The 11,631-nt window shown below is 36.3% G+C and overlaps 1 long non-coding RNA gene across 1 annotated transcript; it reads left to right on the top strand.

Moving 5' to 3' along the window:
- The first annotated feature begins 9,004 nt into the window (after positions 1–9,004).
- On the top strand, positions 9,005–11,311 carry LOC144006793 (uncharacterized). Its single transcript, XR_013279950.1, has 3 exons — positions 9,005–10,265; positions 10,405–10,451; positions 10,547–11,311. It is a non-coding gene; the product is annotated as an uncharacterized LOC144006793 (long non-coding RNA).
- Positions 11,312–11,631: the final 320 nt, after the last annotated feature.

Below are 11,631 nucleotides of genomic sequence, written 5' to 3'. Positions count from 1 at the left end.
ATCAAATGTGCATTCACAATAAAACCTTTGGAACTTCATTGGAACAGCTCTCTTTTTTTGGCAGACCAATTTAACAAAGGTCTGTGTTGTGGAAAAATGGAATACAGACATTTTGATTTTTGCTTGAAAAGTGTTAAAATGGAGAGTTAACATCTTGATAATGAAACAAACAAAATGGCAGATTTTACATAGATTTTACAGCCCTGCACTGTAAAGTGTCCTCGTATGCCCTGTCATTTTCCAACCTGATGTTGTACCAGCCATGTGTTAGTGTCACTTTCTTGGCTTACATCAGTAGACTCAGTAGTTGATGTATCTGATGAGTGAGGTACCCTGTCTAAAAGTTTGTCAGTTGTTGATAATGTCTCTACAAAAACCATTTCAGAGTTGTTGCTGGAAAGGGGTGTGAAAAACCAGCTGGGGGAAATCACACCTCAATCTTCGTTTCAGTATTTGCTGCCTGAAATAGAAAATTGAAGGGAAAGATGAGCACAAGATACACATATTCACATCACATTAGGGCTGCTCTATTATGGAAAAAAATAATCATCACAATTATTTTGGTAATAATTGAAATCAAGATTATTCTAAACAATTATATTTTGTTCAAATCAAGAAAATATTTCAACATTTGAAAATAAGACAATCACAATCATATGAAACTATAATTATGTAAGTTGCTTTTGGATCCAACAAAATTTTTAATATATTATTATTATTATTATTATTATTATGACGTTAGCAAAAATTTGAAGTTGGGGTGCAGTGTGTGTGTGTGTGTGCAGTAAGCTAGTTTTGACATGGGTGTGTGGTAAAATAACTCGTGTGGGCGTGCCACAACTCAAAATTAGTATTATTAGTGCTGCAGCTATCGAATATTTTGGTATTTGGATATCCTACTGAAAATTCTAGTGAATAATCGTATATTTGGATAGAAATACAAATATACCTATAGGCCTATATACTTTCTTGGTCAAAGAACAATTATAAATACAGAAGACAAAAAAAAACACATTTGCATGTAATAATTAACAACCAACTGGTTTTTATTTTTAGAGAATCAATTGTATTTATTTATTTATTTTTAACTTAAATTGAGCTTGTCAGAAAACTATTTTTCTCTGAAACAGTGAGATTTTAGACAAATCTCTCCCCATAGATTTCATAAATGTGTTTCAATGTGAAGATTTATATGTTACCTGTAGTCTGAAGCATCAAGATCCCCGTGTTTATTAACAATGTTCACAAACCCCTTAGCTTGTCCATTCTCATCACATCTTTGTCAACTATAATTCTTTGACGGATTACTTGTTCACAAAAAGAATTTGTAGCTCTCAGCATTGGGTTGTCTAAAACACACACACACTCACTTAATATGTGCAGAGTCATGCTTTCTAATTAATGCTGTCTCGAAATGTAAACAGAATACAAGTGACATATTGCTGACCAATGCTTTACTTTTGAAATGTGTAATTTTAGCAAAGTGACAATGAAATAGTGCAATGTAACAACTCACATTTGTTCGTCCCTGGTTGCTGTTTCTGTTTCTGTTGACTTTAAGAACCTTGTGTAATCTCTGAAACAAAACTGCACCTCCATTGTGACACAGTCTTTTGTCTTGAATATGCAGAAGAATGGAACAGTCTTTCTTCATCTCAGCGGCCTGCAGCAACCAACCCGCTTTTAGACAAAAAAGAATTACATTATAAGTGTTATTGTCACATCACCTCTTTACAGTATATGCACATCACAGATTTAAGTAAAGTAAAGTGTTTGTTGAGGTTGATGAGAGAGAGTTTGGGGAAAAGGGGGTGTGTAGCTGTGACTATATTATGACTCTGACGGGCACAGGTAACTCGAGTTTGGTAACAACTGTTGGATTCACTCGATAAATCATTCAGCAGCTCGCGTTTTTACTAAACTATAGCCTTAAAACTTAACATAGCAAAAAATTATTTTTAACCCTATACTAAATATCGGTCACATTAATAACAGAAATGGGCACGCGTGTGTGTAGCACATACCTGCTGACAATGTTTCTGCTTTGGCGAGATGATCCCTCTTCCGTGTGCCTTCCAATCACAGACGAGTCTACTTTGAAATTTATTTTTACAAATGATGCAGATGGCTGGAAGAACGGGGCCAGCCCAAACTCTCTCTCATCAACCTCAACAAACACTTTACTTTACTTAAATCTGTGATGTGCATATACTGTAAAGAGGTGATGTGACAATAACACTTATAATGTAATTCTTTTTTGTCTAAAAGCGGGTTGGTTGCTGCAGGCCGCTGAGATGAAGAAAGACTGTTCCATTCTTCTGCATATTCAAGACAAAAGACTGTGTCACAATGGAGGTGCAGTTTTGTTTCAGAGATTACACAAGGTTCTTAAAGTCAACAGAAACAGAAACAGCAACCAGGGACGAACAAATGTGAGTTGTTACATTGCACTATTTCATTGTCACTTTGCTAAAATTACACATTTCAAAAGTAAAGCATTGGTCAGCAATATGTCACTTGTATTCTGTTTACATTTCGAGACAGCATTAATTAGAAAGCATGACTCTGCACATATTAAGTGAGTGTGTGTGTGTTTTAGACAACCCAATGCTGAGAGCTACAAATTCTTTTTGTGAACAAGTAATCCGTCAAAGAATTATAGTTGACAAAGATGTGATGAGAATGGACAAGCTAAGGGGTTTGTGAACATTGTTAATAAACACGGGGATCTTGATGCTTCAGACTACAGGTAACATATAAATCTTCACATTGAAACACATTTATGAAATCTATGGGGAGAGATTTGTCTAAAATCTCACTGTTTCAGAGAAAAATAGTTTTCTGACAAGCTCAATTTAAGTTAAAAATAAATAAATAAATACAATTGATTCTCTAAAAATAAAAACCAGTTGGTTGTTAATTATTACATGCAAATGTGTTTTTTTTTGTCTTCTGTATTTATAATTGTTCTTTGACCAAGAAAGTATATAGGCCTATAGGTATATTTGTATTTCTATCCAAATATACGATTATTCACTAGAATTTTCAGTAGGATATCCAAATACCAAAATATTCGATAGCTGCAGCACTAATAATACTAATTTTGAGTTGTGGCACGCCCACACGAGTTATTTTACCACACACCCATGTCAAAACTAGCTTACTGCACACACACACACACACTGCACCCCAACTTCAAATTTTTGCTAACGTCATAATAATAATAATAATAATAATAATATATTAAAAATTTTGTTGGATCCAAAAGCAACTTACATAATTATAGTTTCATATGATTGTGATTGTCTTATTTTCAAATGTTGAAATATTTTCTTGATTTGAACAAAATATAATTGTTTAGAATAATCTTGATTTCAATTATTACCAAAATAATTGTGATGATTATTTTTTTCCATAATAGAGCAGCCCTAATGTGATGTGAATATGTGTATCTTGTGCTCATCTTTCCCTTCAATTTTCTATTTCAGGCAGCAAATACTGAAACGAAGATTGAGGTGTGATTTCCCCCAGCTGGTTTTTCACACCCCTTTCCAGCAACAACTCTGAAATGGTTTTTGTAGAGACATTATCAACAACTGACAAACTTTTAGACAGGGTACCTCACTCATCAGATACATCAACTACTGAGTCTACTGATGTAAGCCAAGAAAGTGACACTAACACATGGCTGGTACAACATCAGGTTGGAAAATGACAGGGCATACGAGGACACTTTACAGTGCAGGGCTGTAAAATCTATGTAAAATCTGCCATTTTGTTTGTTTCATTATCAAGATGTTAACTCTCCATTTTAACACTTTTCAAGCAAAAATCAAAATGTCTGTATTCCATTTTTCCACAACACAGACCTTTGTTAAATTGGTCTGCCAAAAAAAGAGAGCTGTTCCAATGAAGTTCCAAAGGTTTTATTGTGAATGCACATTTGATTTTTATTTTATTATTATTATTTTTTTTTTATTAATATTTTTTGGGTAGGGGACGGGGGGTATAAATGACATGCTGTGATGACACAATCTGATACTTTAATAAATATTCTATATGTTATAATAATCTGGGCTCTGAATGCATCTATTTCCATCTAGTCCATTTTGCCTTGTTCCAGGTTTGTGGTGCATGGTAGTATTTTTGGCCGATGTATGCTGCTTCTTGTGTACCTTTCATTACGTAATAGGTTGTGAATTGTTTTCATATATGAAACATAAACATAGCTAAATGTAACATCTGTGTGCTGGTTTCACTTCTAGTTGAAGCGTTTTTTGTTTTTTTGGCACAAATTTAATATATTTAATTATCTAAATTCACATGATTGCACCAAACCACCAATACTTGTTTCTGATGTTAGGTACATGTATTTATAACATCTGGGAATGATTTTCTGTTGCCAAATTTAATGTAAGACGTTTTACAACCAAAAACTGTAGCACAAGATTTTCGTTTTTTGTTATTTACCTATATATGCATTTCTGGCTTGTAACAAAATTGGGGCAGGAAAACATTGGGTGAACATTTAACCCAAAGTTCAGAAGGGTATTATCTATCAAAAAATGCATTGAACAAGTAGTGCCCAGACAGTGGAGCGAAACTCATTTTCTAGGCACTTTTTGGGGGTTCACCCCACGGCCTAGAAGTTGGTGTGAATATTTGAATGTATTATTTACAATTGAGATAGGGTTGTTCTGATTTTGTTATGTGTGGTTATTGTATTGTCATGTCCGCTTTTAACTTAACAGTTTTTATCAGTTGCTAAAACACCAAACCCCGTTCGATGAAGCAAATTCTCAGTTTCCGAGACTAATTTCTGGAATGAAACACTTTTTTGACCAAACCTTACACACGGTTCAGGCTTAGACCCAATTCTCAAAACTCATCCACTCTTTTTGGATAAAACTTAAACACATTTCACACTATTCCTAAATTATTTTGCCCTAAGACTAATGCATGTTTTTTTTTGTTAAAAGTACCCATTTTGACTCTATCACGTTTTTTGATTGAATTATTGAACATAAAAACAAACAGCAGAGAAACAAAAGTTAAAAAAGAAAAGAAGAAAAGAAAAAACAAAAAACAAACTCATCATAGTTTACATGTTCAAAAGGGAGTAGGAAGAAGTTAACTTATTTAGTCCTACCCCTCATACATTATACATTTAAACTTATTTCATTATTGATACAATACTAGGTTAATATTTTTAAAAATAAAATGATGCGTGCATTATCCAGCAACATATATACATGAAATTCCTAAACATATACCATAATACATTTATAAATCATATACTCATACTCATTATATACAATTTTCATGCTCTTATTTGACAAAAGTAATTTTTTTTAACTTTGCATTTAAACGTTTTTTTTTAACTCAACAAGTGAGTCACATCTTTTCAAGTCAATTCCCAGATTATTCCACAAATTAACACCTTTTACAGAAACACACCTTTGCTTAATATTTGTTCTTGTTTTGGGTTTTTTGTACACACTTGTACCCCTTATATCATAAGGACTGTGTCTAATTTCAAACAATGTCTGAGTAATATAGCAGAGTAGATTGTTATATACTTTGTACATTATTTGTGCTATTTTAAACTCAACCAAGTCATAAAATGTCATTGTATTTAATTTGATAAATAATGGATGTGTTGATTCTGTATATTTTGAACGATTAATAATCCTTATGGCTCTTTTTTGCAAATTGAAAACAGAGTTAGTGTTTGTTTTATATGCAGTCCCCCAGATTTCCACACAATAGGTCAAATATGGTAATAATAATGAACTATATAATATATATAATGAGTTCATGTTCAGGACATCCTTAGTTTTATAGAGTATCCCGATGATTTTTGACATTTTCCTTTTAACATTTTCTACATGTGGCTTCCAACATAATTTATCATCAATAACTACTCCAAGGAATTTATTTTCATACACCCTTTCTATTTCATTTGAATTCACCATAATTTTAACTTGGTTAGTAATTTGTCTAGTGCCAAAAACTATGTTTATTGATGTATGTAAAATAAACCTCTGTTGACTACCTACCCTGGATGCTCTGTGTTAGATTATTTTATGTCGTGTCTAACAAATGCTCTCATGGTGAATATATTTTGACTTACTGTGTGTATGATCTGAATATATTGTTCGGATTTGAATACCGGATAATAGGTTTTGAAGTGAAAAGTCACGGCTTTTGTGAAAATTGTTTGAATTTTTGTGTTTGTGTTTAAGGTTTTGAGAAAATGGGTACAGGTTTCAAGAAATGTGTATTAGCAATTGAGAAAGACTGTAATAAGATGGTTAAATTATTATTTTTATTTTCGTGTTTACGAATACCCTTACCATTCCATGTTACTATTTTATAACTTTTGCATTGCTCGACCTGCTCCTCTCCCTCCTCTAATTCCTCTTCCTCTGGCTCTGCCTCTATCCATTGCGCTTGTTTGGACTCTCCAGCAAACTGTACACTCTGAACTTGAGTTTATAGGTGTGGTCACATCATTAGCAACAAGTGTATTCAATTTTTGAGTTGTTGTGTGAACGCCAGTTAAGTCCGTTGTGTTCAAATATTGTTGACTTGTGGTAAACATTTTGTATCGCATGAGAGCAATTTGTGAATTGTGTCTTCATGTAAAATGTTTTTATGGCATTGGAAAATGAGGGGTTACATTTATTCAATGTGTTTAGACAACTGGTCATTCGGTTCAGAGGACTGGCATTTGGGTTTTAGTATTTGAGAAAATATCCCAAGGAGAGCACGCTGGCAGACGTCTAACCAACCCCCTCGCTCATATCCACCAGCCCCCCAACAATTATGGTCATTGAAACACACACACTCAAACTGTGACAGAGTCCTAGTGTCTCCAACAAGCCTCAGAAAATTCTCACGAGTGTAGGGACATCTCCCCTTTCTGCTGCGCATACCTCGCTGCTACGCATATATGCTCTATGCAGAGCATGTATGTGATGGACTCAAAGCCACACACCGTTACGCCTATAGGTAAGCTTAATTAGTTTTCACTTGTCACCACTTTTCAAATCCTTGAGAAAATGTTAGCTAGGATGTTTCAACTATCGGTTGCTGCATAAAACTATCATAAATGGATATCTGTGTAGATGTTTTTTTAAAGAAGCAGTTTTGGAAATGTCTTCTTGAAAACCAACATTACAGTTACCGTTTAATCTTACACTGTTCAGCTCTCATGCAAACGCACACACGCATACACAGGCCCCTCAGACATACATTTGACCTCCCCGTGAATCTTTGACTGCCTCTGCTTCCCCCTACTCACAGGAATATTGAACAATCGCCTTTCTCAGACCAAAAATGGCCCCTCGCAATTAGCTGCGTATCCGTTCTTCTTCAGCCTAATTTAATTTTATGACCAGCAACCCCTGTCCTCGCAGGGGTAAGGAGACTATCGCTGATGATGGCTTTTCACCAATTTCTACATAAAATTATCATTATAAATAGAATCAGATCTAAGTAGATGCATATTTTTGTAATATATTTTAGGAAGCGTTGTCTTTTCAAACTAACAACATTATAGCCACCGTCTAACCTCACACTTCTTCAGCCGCCCGTCTGTCCTCACACTTCTTTGACCCCCATGCAGCCATTCATGCGCGTACGCACACACAAGCACAGACATACATTTGACCTCCCCATGAATCTTTGACTGCATATGCTTCCCCCTACTCACAGAAATATTGAACAAAAATGTCAGATAGTAACTATATCAGTAAGGGGAAATTATATAGTTTTATCCGTTTATTTTCAGATTCAACCCCAGCAGTCACGAACGACTCTTACAACATTTTTACATATAATGTATAACTTCATGTTTTTTAATTTCATAATACCAACCAGCGTATCACAGTTTAACCTTACCTTATACTTCTTGTTTTACAACCTCTAAAATACAATCTTTGAGCCGTGTTTGCGCATACTTTTCCCCCTTCACCATAATAGAAATGGCTAGTACTTTTCCCCCCGGCGGTTTTACCCATACTAAACTACTCCCTCCGATCACGTCATTCAATCTCATTATTATTCATTGTTCACTCAATCTAGGGGGCGTGAACCGGATCCGGAAGTTAACCAAACAATTAGCATTTGAACCCGGGTCAGCCATGATATCTGCAAAAACAGGTAGGAACACCACCTACACATCATCCATCTTCATTAAGGGGTCATTAATCTTCATTAAATGACATCAGGAAGTCATTAAGGGTCATTCATCTTCATTATATAACACCTGGAAGTCATTAAAGGTCATTCATCTTCATTAAACGACATCCGGAAGTCATTAAAGGTCATTCATCTTCATTATACGACATCCGGAAGTCATTAAAGGTCATTCATCCTCATTAAACGACATCCGGAAGTCATTAAAGGTCATTACCCCTCATTAAATGACATCTGGAAGTCATTAAAGGTCATTAACCCTCATTATATGACATCTGGAAGTCATTAAAGGGTCATTAATCTTCATTAAATGACATCAGGAAGTCATTAAGGGTCATTCATCTTCATTAAATGACATCAGGAAGTCATTAGGGGTCATTAATCTTCATTAAATGACATCAGGAAGTCATTAAGGGTCATTAACCCTCATTAAATGACATCAGGAAGTCATTAAAGGTCATTAACCCTCATTATATGACATCTGGAAGTCATTAAGGGTCATTAATCTTCATTATATGACATCTGGAAGTCATTAAAGGGTCATTAATCTTCATTAGGGAGGGGTCATGACCCACACATGACCCCCCTAATCTAATTAAGAATGTCATCCATCAAATTTTGACAGAAGCGGCCTTGTAATATTCTCTCTACCATACAGCAAACAATAGAAAAAAAAATAAAAACACCACCAAAGCAAGAAATGAACATACAACATGCACAAACTGCATGCACACATACACACATCTTCATTTACATAAAACACAAACAAGAAACAAGGTTGCCATTTTTATTTTTATTTTTTTAGAAATATAGGGGCCGATTCACTAAAGGTTTGCGTTGCCTTTGCACCGCGCTAACCGGCAAAAATGGAGCAATTAGGGAGCGCCTAATTCACTAAACACGCGCAGATGGGGAAATCGGTCACTAAGTGCTCTGCCGAACAGATTGCGTCACGGTGCGCCGGTGTTATTTGCGCGTATGTATAAATGAGGTAATTTGCATACATTGATGCAAAATATGCCCACCCCAATGCAAATGAGACTCATTAATATGCAGCGTCTAATTCACTAACGCCAGTGCAAATAGCAACACCGCGTTTGCGTGACGCAAATAACGTTTTTGAAAAGCATATATTAACCCGACGCACCTCGATCTCCGGCAGTGCTTGCCATTTGCAGCACAACATGCGCGGCTGATCAAGCAGAGAGGAGGGAAAGAGAGAAAGAGGGGGAAATATTTCCGTGTTAGTTTAGGACAATATAACGTAACCCGGGCTGATCGGCAATGACAGGGAGACATTTTACGATTATTCTTATGTGCCAGATGCATACTTTACACCCGCGCCAACCTCTGAAAATATATTTTTAAAATACGATCGCAACAATAATTGGTACTTTATGAATGAATGACGTCGTTGTCGTCCTCTCTGCTCTGTACAGCTTAACTCTTTGGCCTCCATAAACGTCATATGACGTTTAGTATAAACCTAGGGTATGCCGCCAAAAACGTTATTTGACGTTAACTATGTTTTTTAATGGAAACGGGTGGAGGAAAGCCTTGGGCAGCTGTGCTCCAAGTATCAAGCCGATCGGGTTACTATAATGAGTATTCCTGGCCACTAGATGGCTGTGATGAGTGTTTTGGACAAGATCGGGTAGGAGACAACAGTAGAAGAAGAGAGGCTGAGCTAGAGTGTTGAGGGGGAGAGAATGGCTAACTTGGCTAAGGGAGTCAAAAAAAGCTACAGATGGCAATCAGCTCACGCTTGATCCTTATTTTCAAAGCTCAAAAGCATCGACCAGTGCTCAAGAGCACAGTGATGGTGAGGTTAAAGTCATAGTTGAAGCGGTGACGCGGCCGTTTCGACCACGTCCTAAGGCCACACCGGCTAGCGATGCTAATAACGTCCTAAGGCCCCACCGGCTAGCGATGCTAACACAGGAGAAAAGTGGTGCACAACGAGGCACGTCTGCACAGATGACGTTTCATCGGACGATGTCGACTACTATGGGTCCGATGCAAGACAGTCTTGGACAGTCTTTCGTCCTCCAAAGAACGTGAAGGTAAGCGCTAACATGCTAAGAGATTGCGAGTAAGATTACTTACCTAACTTTTCGGGCGATCTGCTAGCAGCGTGTGTAAATGTGCTGATATACACTAGAACATCTATTACCTATACAAACGTGAATGTATATTTTATAGATCGTGCTCACAGCAACGTCCGACCGTTGGTTCTACGACAAAGAAAGGTAAAAAAAAAAAAAAAAAAAAAACGTTTTCAATACACCGCAACAATAAAAGGAAAGTCTTTCGATTGTATTGTAATTGTATATGTTTCTTTCAGCTCCTACTCATAGGGCCCAAAGTGACCCTTCTCACAGTGAGCAGAACAAAGGTAAAAAGAAAAGATTCTCCACAGCACTAATAAAATATTTGATGGTAAACGTCTTCTATAATTTACAGAATGTGCATCAACCAATACATCCAAGAAAAAAGGTAAACATATGCACACACACACATTGCATCACACTGCTCTAAAATAATATGATATTGAAATGTATATTTGCAGATCCCAAAGATTCTGGCTGGCATGAAGTTGATGAAGTCGGCTGGCAGCCAACCATCTTCCCCTTTGCTGTAAAACCAGGACCAAGGGATGCTGCAGCAGAGCTGAATTCCCACCTGCCAGCTGACATCCTGGAGCTCTTCATCATGGATGAACTTCTCCAGCATATCGTTCATCATACCAACCTCTACGCAAATCAGTCCATGCAGAAGCAGACCGACAAAAACTGTGGTGCAAATCCTGCTGCATCCCCCTTGCACGCAAGGGATTGCTCCACAATATAGGACACAAAAAGAAAAATTGTGTAGTTGAAACATCCACACAATTTTAAATAGTAACACGTACACACAACACACATTCGCAGTTGTGCACGTGTAAATAGTTTGCAAAGAGTTTTCCAAATTGTTTGTTCGGATTGCTACTGTTGAATGTAAATAAACTTATTTTGCAATCAAAAAACACTTTTTTATTGTTGGGGTAGTGTTTTATAGAAGTTTAGGTGTTTGTAGAATCACTCATGCAAAAAAAAAAAAGTGCCACATTCACTAGAGTGCATGAAATAACATCGTTTCACAAAAAGCTTGATTTCTCCGTATTTTGGAAGAAAATAGAGGATTTGGGTGAAACGAAGCTGTTTTCTACTGTTGATTACTGAAAATCTGAATAAGGTAGAAACAGACTTTTTTTTTTAGATGAAAGATGAGACTTCAATCTTTCAGTTGGTAGTATCCGCGTTTCCATAGTCCTAACACAACATTTTCTGTGAAAGCTTGAAAAATCGGTAAAATTCTGTAAATCAGCTGGGACTATGGGGTTACCTTTTCCGAAAATGGCTGGCAGTCAAAGAGTTAATGGCGCTCGAA

This window comes from Festucalex cinctus, chromosome 1, assembly GCF_051991245.1.
Source record: "Festucalex cinctus isolate MCC-2025b chromosome 1, RoL_Fcin_1.0, whole genome shotgun sequence".
NCBI lineage: Eukaryota > Metazoa > Chordata > Actinopteri > Syngnathiformes > Syngnathidae > Festucalex > Festucalex cinctus.
This window is presented reverse-complemented; position numbering and strand designations above follow the sequence as displayed.